General features: G+C 34.7%; 1 protein-coding gene across 4 annotated transcripts in view; it reads left to right on the forward strand.

Annotated features, from left to right (window-relative positions):
* tsl (membrane-attack complex domain containing protein torso-like) overlaps positions 1–13,445 on the forward strand; it is a 182,328-nt gene that overhangs the window by 119,510 nt on the left and 49,373 nt on the right. The window contains exon 1 of one of the 4 annotated variants that reach the window (XM_081738925.1): positions 12,533–12,664. The exons of the other annotated variants lie outside the window; for them this stretch is intronic. The gene's annotated coding sequence lies outside the window, so the exon portion shown is untranslated. Of the gene's footprint in view, positions 1–12,532; positions 12,665–13,445 lie in introns of those variants that run through there. 4 annotated transcript variants of the gene reach the window in all.

Consider the following 13,445-nt stretch of genomic DNA (forward strand, 5'->3'; position numbering starts at 1 on the left):
TTAATTTAGTTTAATATACTTAATTTTACTTTCCCTCAATAATAATTTCAAAAAGAATAATAAATATTACTTTGCTTACAGTTGATAAATGTTAGCATTATTTTATCTGGCTCTTCGAAAGCCATAATTATCTACTTACGTAAGATATTCAAAACTGTACAGCAGTGCTCGTATTAAACTTACGGACGAATAACGAGGTAAAATTTAACTAAGTAACTTTAAGACTAAATGAACCCTGGATTAACCGCCGTAATGACAACAAAAAGTGCCACTAAATCCTATTATGTGCGAAACAAGTCTAGTAGAGATTCGACACACCCTACTTCTCGGAGGTCTTTATTATTATTATTATTATTATTATTATTATTATTATTATTATTATTATTATTATTATTATTATTATTATTATTATTATTATTATTATTATTATTATTGTCTTTCTATCGTCTTATAGGCCTACCCTGATATCTCTTACTTAGTCTTTGTAACTATAATCAGAGTTGTTAAAGGTAACGGAACTAATAAGGGTAAATGGGTTCTACTAGGTTTCGATTCCAGAACCGGAACCGATTTTTCCGAAAAAAAAAAAGAAATTCAGGGTGCGGAATCAAAAGAAAGTTACTAATAAAAACTGTTTTGGATCTGGCACTGAAACTAATTTTCCGAGAAAATCTTTGCTAATGGTAACTGGACAGATAGGTATAAATGGGCTATACTGGATCACAGTTTCGGAACTGATTTTTTTTTTCGGAAAAAAAGATTCTGGACGCGGAACTAAAAGAAAGCTTCAAATAAAAGCGGTTTCGGACTCGGCACTGAAACTAATTTTCCGAGAAAATCGTTAATGGTAACGGGGCCGACAGACGGAAATGGGTTCTATTAGGTTTTGGTTTCGGAACCGGAACTAGAACTGGAACCGATTTTCCCGTAAAAAAATATTTCGTGCGCGGAACCGAGAGAGATTTTTCTTATAAAACAGTTTTGGACCCGGTACTGACACCAGTTCTCCGTAAAAACCGAATCTGTTTAATATCTTTTGCAGCTTGTAATTATCTTGATCTAACGACGTTTGTAAACGATGATGAAACCGTTTCAAAACGTAATTCAATGTGACTTTGATTTTCGGTTTCGTGAATAGAATCGGTATATCAAAATGTATTTTACGTTCTCTTCCCACACCGACACACATAGTCAACGTCTTGCGAATAAAATCAGAAAAATAAACACACTGCTGAACAAGACTGCACTTATTTGATATAAAAACACATTTACACGTGACGTTTCGATCTTCTAGCCAAGATCCTCATCGGAGTGTACGTCTGATGAGGATCTTGGCTAGAAGATCGAAACGTCACGTGTAAATGTGTTTTTATATTAAATAAGTGCAGTCTTGTGTGTTTATTTTTCCCACACCGATTTAAAACTTTAATTTAGGTTCCGACGGGACTGGAATCCAAAACATTTTCGATTCCTTTATCGTTAACAACTCTGAGCAGAACTCCGTATACGCTGCGTGTGTTTCCTATAGCAGCGTCATGTTGCTCTGAACTTCGAAATCTTGACTTAACAACTAGTTAAGTTACCCACGAAACGAGACAGAGCTCTACCAGTAGAAACTTATAGAATATATATATATATATATATATATATATATATATATATATATATATATATATATATATATATATATATATATATATGCGGGACAGCTTCAACTCTTTTCTCGCAGGCAACCATAAATTATATAAATATTTCGCGAAGCATCTATATTTCAGACCTCTGTGTTGTGCAGCTTTCTGCATTTATTCTTCTGAGAAATTAACTTTATTCTTCCAATATAGTGTTCGCGTCAGTTTCAGTTCGTTCGATTCTAGTAATAGTTGAAACCCCAATCGAAGGATGAGAGCTAAACACTGCTCTATTGTGAAATTGATTTTGTTTTAAGTTTAACGTCTCACGATTGTGCAACGAAGCTCAGGAAGACGGTGATATTAAAATGAATGATAATAGTAGAATGAAGAAGCGAAAGGAAACGGGAGAACCTCGAGAAAACTCACTGACATGGTGTTTGTCCACAACAAAGCCCACTTAGCAAGAGCTGGGATCGAACCAGTACGCACCAGGGGTGGGAGAAATCTAAATTTAGTTTAATATTTCATGCAATACAGCAAGCTGAAAATACTCCTACAGGGCTTTATATATATATATATATATATATATATATATATATATATATATATATATATATATATATATATATATATATATATATATATATATATATAATGTCTGGATGAATCAACATGTGAGGAGGTTGGATTGGAACATTATTTGCTGAAAGATGTACCCTGCACCAGACTGCTATGTAATCGTAAATTAGTTTGTTTTAAAGCTCTCTTGTGGTTATATGGTTAGCATACGCGCCTTTCGTGTAGGAGACCAGGGTTTGATTCCCGGTTGGAATTCATGTGGTAACCACAGTTAAGCTGTAGGCCCACGTCAAATATATTCTCGAAGCTGAAAGGGAGCTAAAGACTTGGCATCACCGTAACCCTCTCATTTGCAAATAGCGTTTAAAGGGAACTCGAAACGCTGCTTCAAATACCACAAACACTATCCCTTAGCATAGATATTTCTCTCGTGGGCGTTTCTCCACTACGGATTATTATGATATATGCGTTTTCCTTTTCGAATGATATTCCCGTATAAACTTATATTGAACAATGAGACTTTGTGTAGCTGGATCGACGACAATTTGGTCGTTCTAAGTTACAAAATAGTCTAAAAGTTAGCTCAAAATATACATTTTTTTTTCATACCTTAAAACAGAATCAGTATCAGCGACACCCTCAAACTATATAAGTAGAAATATATTTGAAATTCATTTGGGGAGGGGCATGGTTCCGGAAAATATAGCCTACGGCTCTCGAGTGTATTAATCCGACCTTGTCCTAAAGGGCATTAACTTGACCAAAGATATTCCGGGAAGTCTTTCCCTTTTTGAAAAAGGGGTGGAAGAAACAATGCTTACAACTTCAAGGATTCAAACTCTTCATGTAGGCTTTTCGAACAGTTTTTATAGAAGTGTATACGTACGAATCTTTTACAAGATGCTAATAAACATTCAAAGCATCTCCTATAAAACAAGTATTCCCACTAGAAGCTGGTAGGTTAAAATTGATTCCTCAAGGTAATGACAAATTAATTGTGTAATTGGCCATGGAATACCAAGTATGTGCAATGCAACGTGGTTTGCAAGAACATCATAAGCTGAGAGGTTGTTGGTTGGTTTGGAGGAGTAAGTTGTGTTGAAATGGAAAGAAAAGCAGTCACTTTCGCTCTCCGTGGAAGAAGAATCGTCGTCAGGCAGTTCTTTCAGGAGATGTGGGTCAGCAGCATTCAAGTCTTCAAGGCCAAACATCAGCTGTTATTTAACAACCCACAAGAATGGACAAAAGGAGAATATAAACGGCAGGTAAAATCGCGATGCTAACGGGAATATCGCGATTCAAAATACTATAATGTTCAATGTATTCACACTTAACACTTTCCTTCTACCTATTTTTGTACCCATTCCTATTACTTTTTTGCCTTTGGGCGACAGGAAGACATGGACAAATAACTTCCTTCTTCGCAGATTTTATTCTCAGATTTGCTTCTTCAAGTGTCGCGTCATCACTTTATAAGTCGTCATTCGTGGTTCTAGAGGAAAGTATTTCATCACCTCATAAACCTTGATCGATTTATCTATGATAGCATTTTAAATTTATAAAATTTGCCTGCCTCAATGCTCTTTACCATCTCCTCACTCCATATTTATTTATGTATTTATATTAATATTATTTTGTGAATAACTCAATAAAAAAGTAGTCATCTACAAAATAATGAAATGAATTCCTGAATTGACGTCCCGTGATTATGTCATTTAGGTTAAAGGAGATGTATAACTAATGGAAGTGAATTGTTATATAAGAATTGGTGGGATGAGGAGAATGTAGGAAGAAACAGGAGAACACTCGAGAAAAGCCACGGACACGATATTGTCCAGCAGAAACTTACGTAGCCTGGGATCGAATCAGCGACCTCTCGTACCAAAAATAATAATCTAGTTGTTCACAAATGAAATAATAATAATAATAATCAACTGTCTTCTCTTATAATCTGCAGTTAATGGGTGCAGTTTATAATGTTCATTCTTACATATAGAATTCAAATTCCTTTACTATATGAAAAGCCGTGTAAAAAGTTATCAGATTTTTTTCATAAGTATTAAATGTTCAAAATTAGTTTGTTGTTCATTATTATTACCCTAAAAGTAAAAGGACAAACGTCTCAGTGTGTGTGCGTCACGCAAATCCTAATAAGAGAAGTCACGATAATAGATGTCTCTATCTCCGCTATCACTTGCCTACCTAACGCTTATAGGTGTCACTTCCTGCGCTATTACTTTCCTACCTAACGCTTATGGGTGTCTCTATCTGCACTATCAGGTGTTAAACTGTGTAAACTATTAGCCGATTTAAAACTACTAGTGTAATTAACACAAATTCTTTAGACCTGCTAAAATGCTCTGCGAAAGAAATGTCTGTGAATTTACTTTTTTTTTTCAAATTAACCCCTTCGGTGTGGGTGCGGAGTTAACTCGTGTTTTCAAAACGCACCTGGTGTGCGGATGGCGTATATATACGCTTTCATTTTGCTTTGGCTATTTTGTATTGCGTATGGCGAATATACTTGCCCATAGTATGAGTAATGTTATTCCCGACAATATATAGCGAGTTTGCGCTCACCTAGGAACCCCAAGAGTCAACACAGCAAAATTGAGCTTGATCTGTGGAGGCATTCCCAAATTTTGTGTAACCTAACCATGTGATGATGATGATGATGATGATGATGATAACCATAAATACGACAATGACAAGTTATAGTAGCTAATTAGAAGCAACAAAGATCATAATGCCGAAAATTTCATTATGATTGCTTGAGAGGTTCAAAAGTTTTTAAAAGGTAACAAATTCCAAAGTTCTAGAAAAAAACTACACTTTTTACAGCGGTGTACGCACTGAAAATTACGCACTGAAGGGGTTAAGGGAAAGCAAAAGAGAATATTAAAATGAAGGTAGTCCCTACATAATAACGTACTGCTTGGTTAGTTGATTTTGTTTTAGGTTCCTTTAAGTATCGAGGCTATACGAGAATATGCACCTTGCGTGTGGGTTTTGAACCACTTGAACTCTCGGCGAAAGTGGAGCCCGGGTCTCCTGAACCGTTGTTCTAAGCATAAAGATAGCTATAACTACAAGGAAGCTCTTGTACTTCTTAGGTCAATACTGTGAAACAAATGTTATTCAAATTAAATATTAGATTCAAATGATAGAAGTTTCTAACTTAGCAAGGTGCCAATAAAGATTCAAACTGTAGGAAGTAACTGTAGGATTCAATCAGCTAACTAATTTCTAGATGAGGTGAATTCGAGAGGTCAAGACCGTCCCGTTGATTTTCGGGCCTAGAGCAAAAGTAAATTTGCTGGGAAGACAATGGTGTAGGTGAGAATTTCATATCCAGCATGAATAAATTATTTTATCACAACAATTTCGACTTTTTCGTATCAATGATAGTGCACTTCGCAACATTGATAGTATGGATATGAAAATGATTTACAAAATGATGGTTTATCATCTCTAAAAATTTTACATCCTAAGAATGAATTAGAAATAGTAAAATTCTCCTATATCGCGAGGCCTGGGAGGATGGCCTCACTAGACTACGTATGAGAAGGTCGCGCGAGAGGTACTTGGCAGCTACCCTCCGATCTTGCATCGTTTGGCCTAATCCTCGTTTCGCCTAACCAATTATCTGACACTTTTATGACAGATAAAAGATAAGCTTTATGTCCGCCATTTTAGGCGAAATAAGGATACTCGTTTGGCCTAATCCTCGTTTTGCCTAAAATGGTGGACTATAAAAAAATCGTGGAGATAAAACTAGAGGGAAATTTAAAAAAATATTCCCTACTATGTGAAGAACTGAGAAATACAGATGCAAAACTAGTTAAATCCCTCTTCCATATTCAGTTTCATAAACTGTTAAACTGTTAAACTGATAGGTTTTGTATCTTGAGCCTCAACAAAAATGGCCGCTCGTCCAGATGCAAAAGCTGTTATTTCCATTTACATATGCAAAACCTGTTAAATCCAAACTATTTTCTTCAATAACGCAATTCACAGACTAGTGTGATTATACAGCTTTCGACAGACCAACACTCAGATTATTCTTAATTTTTTAATGTTCTCTAGTTTCTAATGTTATTTTACAATTATGACATGTTCAAACAGTTTTTCTCGATTTGTCACAAATTTTAAAATGTGAATTTAACGGGTTTTGCTATTCACCTACTCATATATATTCGTATATATCCATGGTCTAGTAAATACATAAAGGAGTTTTGGTAATCCTAACTCCTCGAAAATAGTTAATATAATATTAATCTATATATTTTGCATTTCTTAATTCTTTATATACTAGGGAATTTTCTCTTATATAATTTCCCTCTAGTTGAATTTCCACGATTTTTTCTTATTGTCCGCCATTTTAGGCGTAACGAGGATTAGGCCAAACGAGGATCCTTTTTCGCCTAAAATGGCGGACACAAATCCTATCATTTATCTGTCATAAAAGTGTCAGATAATTGGTTAGACGAAACGAGGATTAGGCCAAACGTGGTGACACGCTACCCTCCATAGCAAATTGAAACAATTCAAAGAACAGCTTATGGAGCCGTGCAAAGTAAAAGCGAAACAGTGCAAAATCTTCAGTTCAATAACTTGTCAATCTGTCATTTAGTTTAATTCAAACTACTTCCTCAGAAATTAAACTCGGATCGATACGAACTAAAAATGAATGTTTTAATTGTAAGAGGAAGTATGTTGATTCGTGCAGCAGATACTATGTAATTTTATGAAAATATCTCTGTGTGTGGAAGAGAAAACTAGTTCTCGTTACTTTGCAAAAATAATTGAAATTGATACAGCTGTCAAATAGGTTATCATGTAATTAAGTAAGTAGTGTATATATAAAGTAAACATCTTGGCCATACTTTTTTATAGCCTATATTTACGAGGTCTTTTCCTTTCCTATAAACTTATATTACTTTTATCGTAGCTTACAAGATCCACAGCGACATATAATATTCATACTGACATTTGACCTCCACGTACTGATTTATCTTCTCTGTGTCACATGTTGTGGTATAATTTTTTTTTAGAAGATTTACTATTGGTTGCTAATATTTCTACTTATTATCTTGTAGTAAAAGAAGCTCGTCATGTTGCAGAGTTGAGGGACATGCATTACACCTGCGTTGTTATTTTACCGCGATATAATAAAACAACTAACTGAATCTGAGCTCCCTACACAGCACATCATTCACATATGAGCATGAATCTCCTTGTTATTCCTCACATCTACATATGTCCCTTTACAGACACAAGTGAAAGACGTCTTGATAAAAATCGACAAGGGGTATCATAAAGGGATTTTTTTTCGATTTTTTTTTTCAAAATCTCGCACCGTTTGCAAGATTTGAGCCTACTTCCGGTTGGAGTGTCTAATTCATGTATGACCAGTGTTTTCTTTCTTCTTGCATGCAGATGTAATAAGCAAATACATTACAAATACAAACAATTATAATGTGAGTGATATATGGTGTAAATTGGGCAAAATACTCCAAACAATAAAGATTCATCTTAGACTGGAGAAATGGTTATCCTTCGTTTTTCATTATCATTTGCCCATGAAATAAACGCCGAAGAAATATACTAACACCATATACAAATGTGTGGTGTTGAAATATATAACTCGTAGGATATGATTCTTTACTTTTTAAAATTTCAATATTTCAGGTGTACCTTTAAAAAATGTAATAAAGAAATAACGGCCATTTTTAAAATATTCAATTAGAACTGAACAATCTACACACAACATGCAATCGATCAGTGAAAACGATATGTTTCTAGAGCTTGTGGTTTCCGAGATATCATTGTCAAAAGAATTGGCGACAAATATATAAACGTCCACAAGCATATACACTTTTCTTGACCACAAACATATAAACTTAACAATTTAATATATAGATATCATAGTTAAAAGAAATTTACACAATTTTATTAATATAATTTCATTTTTGAAAATATCATTTATACAAGCTGTCGTCGGCAAGAATCCCTCGAAATCAGCAAGAAACTGGTGCTAAACTCTTAAAACTGTATTGTCTTTTAAACATTAATTTTACTCTTACAGCATCCCTGCAAGGTAAGCTTTACAACTGAACACGAGTAGTAGGAGTTACGTTTCAATCGTAGACTGACAAAACATTCAACCAACCCCAGGGAACAATCTATTGTATACTCTCTGTCTACTCTCGAACTAATATCCACTGGATAATTATAATTAGTTTCTGCGGGGGAAGAAGTAAACTTGATTTGAGAGTCGGGGAAAGATTCATACGGAGAAGGGAAAGGGGAAGATATGACTCTGCCTACGGTCGTATCATTGTTTATATGAGAACGATGGTGCAATAAAACCAACTCTTCTTTTTGTGTTTGGAAAAGATGAGATACGTATTATCATAAGATTATCCTACTGTTATGGAGGACGTCTCTATCTTTTGCACAGGGAAGGTTGGTTGATTGCATGCCAACATTTGATCTCCGTCTTTGTAGTAGGCTATCTCGGCAATCTTTCACAGCTGCCATCTTATTATTCTTACAGCGTATGGTACCACATTTTAAGTTTAATATTAACGGTTAGACGCGTTTCAACATTTGTACCAAAGTAGTTGATAATTATTTCAGAGTTTCTCCAATTGCACACAATTTCGTTTTCTGTTTTATATGTGTATATGTTAAACCTCAAGTGTGATACTTAACGTTACTTTACATATGACAGTTGCCAGGACGCACCCACGGAGGTCCACCCTGTCTGGGTCCCCAGAACTTCCTAACTCAACATATATTTGTACACTTTCTTAATATGCTTTACTTATTAAGAAAATGTACATGGAAACACTTTCCATGTACACTTGACAAGTACAGCTAACATGGAAACGATTGATGTAACATGAAAATTTGATCTTACACTTCATCTGTACTCTTTCTCTTATAAAAACAATCTAGTTATTTAATTTTTTTCTTAAAAATATACGTGGAAGTATTTTACAATTACTATCGTGTTTTCGGGTGCAGAATAATACCCGTTCGTAGTGGCTTGTAGTATTGGACCATCCCTCAAAGCTTGGATCCCTCTTATCAAAAATTTCTGAATGCGCTCCTGGACAGTTGTAATAGTTTTCTGTTTTGATCTGAACTTGTACTTTCTTTTAAGTAAACACACATTTTAACGAGGCAAAAGTGGAATTCAGTTATAAAGGGCCAACTCTGTGATCTTCGTTTACTTCAGGTTTGGGATTAGATTTCTGGCATTTATGGGCCTGTTACGTACAAAATATTACGTTCCCTGGTGATCACACTACTCAGGGAACTGGAGAGGAAGAAGGGAATTGAAGAAGAAGGAAGGAAGCAGCCTCAGACCATTATATTAGGTACCATCCCAGCATTTGCCTGGTGTGAATGAGGAAAACATAACTCAGGGTGGCTAGACTGAAAGAGCTTTTGCAGTTACCGGAAATAGAACCCAGGACCGTTCGCACCAAAGGGGAAAGCGTTAGCGACTACACTTCGCGGAGCTACTACTCAGGTTTTTCAGCTTATTCCATCTTATTATCTCCGTATCTTCCAACCTAATGACTTTACAAGAATACAAAGAATGGATTGTGAGAACGAAAAGTACTTTTCTCCCATGACTCCGGAGATGACCTTCAATGTGGAAATATCTGCTATTATCCCACAGAAACACTATTGTAATAGGTTATTTAAAATACAATGTATTTTTACTCGTTCCTACGCGTATGCAGTATCAATTCCGTGGCTTATGCAAGTCAGATGGTTTGATTTGATTTGATGTTGAGGTTAGCGTTCCTTTCAACAGAGAGGCTATAAGAGACGTAAACCTACAGCTTAATGTGGCATCGAAACCAAATGAGCTCCTTGGGTTTCCCACGCCAAAGGTGCATACGTTAACTACTTAGCTACGAAGGAGCTCTTTGTCAGATGATTATAATATTGGAAATCGTAGTATTAGATACAGGATCAGGTATTGATAGTTCAGTTAATTTACGTAAATCCTTCTTTACTACTACTACTACTACTACTACTACTACTACTACTACTACTAATAATAATAATAATAATAATAATAATAATAATAATAATAATAATAATAATAATATAAATAAGCATACGTTTCGTAACAATTTTACTATTACATGAAGGCCTGTACCTTAATCTACTTTTGAACCTGAGGCGGCTGATCACAAGTGTTGAAATGTGGATAACGACAATGTGCGAAAAACGTCGCGGTAGAAGCAAGAAGCTCTATGGTCTACGGCAAAGACCACACTAACGCCCGAGAAGGTTATGCTGTGCGTTTGGTGGGATTTGAAGGATATCGTGTATGTGCTGCTGCTGCCGGGCAGAGTGATAGGCTCGGATCTATACTGTCGACAATTAGCGCGAGTGCACCTAACAATTCAAAAAGAAATGCCCAGAACTGATTAACAGAAAAGGTGTCACATACCACACTGACAACGGCAGATCGCACACATTTCTAATGACCTATCAGAAATTGTAAGAACTCGGCTGGGAGGTTTTAGTGCATCCACCGTATAGCCCGAATCTGGTATCGTCAGACTTCATTTGTTTCGGTCTCTGGAGTACTCCCTGAATAGTGCTAAGTACGTTTCAAAAGAAGCTTGTAAAAAAACATGTGTTACAATTCTTTGAACAGAAGCCACAAAAGTTCTATAGCGACGAGATTATGGAGTTGCCAGAGAAATGGCAGGTCATCGGAAATGATGATGCACATGTGGTTTCATAATATTATTTTGAAATGATAATAAATGTATTCCCAATATTGACCTCAAAGACCCATATATATAACATGAAAATATATCCTTTAATAGACACCTGGGTAACCATTTTTTTCTTTAACAACACTGTACAAATCTCTGACTTCCGAATTAACAATTTTGTTGATGCAAGTTGGAGTTCACTGAAAATCTAAATTGTTTTTGCGCATTCGAAAATGATATATTCACTCTATTTCATAAAAACCGATAGACAATATCTTTGGGGTACTCCTGGAAACCCAAAATTGATTTTTTTTTTTTTTTTTTTGTCAATCTTGACATTATTTAAATTACTTTCGCGCATCTGAAAACATCTTTGCATATTTTTTTTCGTCAATCGCTAATAATGTTCCGCATTTAACGCATACTAATGTTATTTTTACGTTAGTATATACCAATGGTGGGAGTCAGTTCCTAACCTAATGTTATTTTTATACATTTCAATAAGGAAACGAAGGTGAATATGTTTACTAGCGCTACTTAGATTTATATGAAGTTTAAAATGAACGGCTCGATTCATGATGACGTCATTTCCGGTTTCTGAAAAAACAAACAACCCTAAAATAAAACACATCTACTGTGTTTCTTGTAGTTGTTCAGTTCTGCACTGCATGCAGGTTCCTTTTAAAATTTGTTCTTCCTTTTTGTAATTCATTAAAAAAAAAAAAGTTGAGAATGCTCCAAGAGAATTGCCAGAACGAATTTAAAAAGAATTAATTTTCCTAACTTTTACAGGCTTTATAGCAATTGTTCAGTGAACTTGATTTTTATAGTCATTAAACAATTCTTATAATATATCCATTCATTTATAATTTCCGTGAATACTAAATTTTTTCCACATATTTTGTTTAAAAGTTCTGTTAAAACGTTCTACGATATGTTGTTTTATGAAGACACATGTTCAAAACGGAGGGCTCAAAATTGAAAAATTCGCAAAATATCATCTTTCTATGACTCCCGAGATATGGCTTCTCAAATCTCCTGAAATCCGAACTTTTTTTTTTTTTTTAGCTAATATCTCGGGAACAGTAAAAGTGAGGCGAAAAATCCCATAACTTCTTTCAGATAGTTTTTGATGCTCTATGGAATGGGGAAGGGACTCAAAATTGAAAAATTCGCAAATAATAGACACACACACACACACACACTCAGAGAGAGAGAGAGAGAGAGAGAGAGAGAGAGAATTCAGTAACGAAATTTTTAACACGTTGATTAGTGATCAGTATAATTTTTTATGAGCCAATTCATTGATATTTTTGCCAATACAAATTTGATCATGCCAAATTAATGTGGTTGCCATCAGGTGAAATATACCTTCAAAATAAATATCTTAAATAATCAAAATTGTGTTGGAAAAATTAACAGAGATATTGTCAAAAGTATTGTATGGGATCAGTCGTTAACTCACTCCATTGGTATGCGTTTGTGAATAGAATAAATGAATAAAAATAAAATTATTAGGCTATAATTGTTTAATAATTTGACAGAGATATTTTCTCAATTGAAAAGCTTTGCAATTGTTTGTAACCGTTAAAATTTCAGTTATCTTGTTAAAAAAAAATTAAAAAATAAGACATATTTTTATAGATGGCTAAATTATTCCCAAGAGAACAGAGATGTAACACCGTTTTTAGTACTTAGGTAATTACAACTTGTACAAGTAGTTCTTTAGTAATTTAGATTTTGAAGATATACAGATATAAGATAAGATTTTCTATAACATTTTCAATGAACTTAAAAAGTTCGTTACTATGTGTTTGTGTCTGTCTGTCTGTCTGTCTGCTATTATTTGCGAATATTTTCAATTTCGATGCTTCCATTCGATAGAGTATCAAAAACTACCTGAGAAAGTGATGGAATTTTTCGCGTCATTCCTACCGTTCTCGAGATATTGGCCAAACAAGTTCCGATTTCGGGAGATTTAAGGAATCATATCTCAGAAACGGTAAGTCATAGAGAGATCATAATGGTGTTTATCAATACCTCAGAGGATGGTAAATATTTTGGTACCAAATAGTAACTGGTGACCACTGGCCAACTGGTCACCTTTCCCCAGATATTGGGCAAAAAAGTTCAAATTTCGCTAGATTTAAGGAGTCATATGTCGGGAGTCATAGGGAGATGATATTTTGCGAATTTTTCAATTTTGAGATTTCCATTTTGAGCATATGTCTTCGTAAAACAACATATCGTAAAAACGTTTTAATAGAACCTTTAAACAAAATATGTGGAAAAAATTTAGTATTCAAGGAAATTATAAATGGACAGATACCGGTATATCACAAGAATTGTTTAAGAGTCTTCATTCCGGCGAAATTAAAATACCGCTAATTTTACAGTAATTATGTGATATCTTCAAATAGATAAAAGATAATTGAAATATGGAACAAGAGCGCACTAGGCAATATTATTTTGCGTGAGG

This window comes from Thermobia domestica, chromosome 14, assembly GCF_964235325.1.
Source record: "Thermobia domestica chromosome 14, izTheDome1.hap1.1, whole genome shotgun sequence".
Classification (NCBI taxonomy): Eukaryota; Metazoa; Arthropoda; class Insecta; order Zygentoma; family Lepismatidae; genus Thermobia; species Thermobia domestica.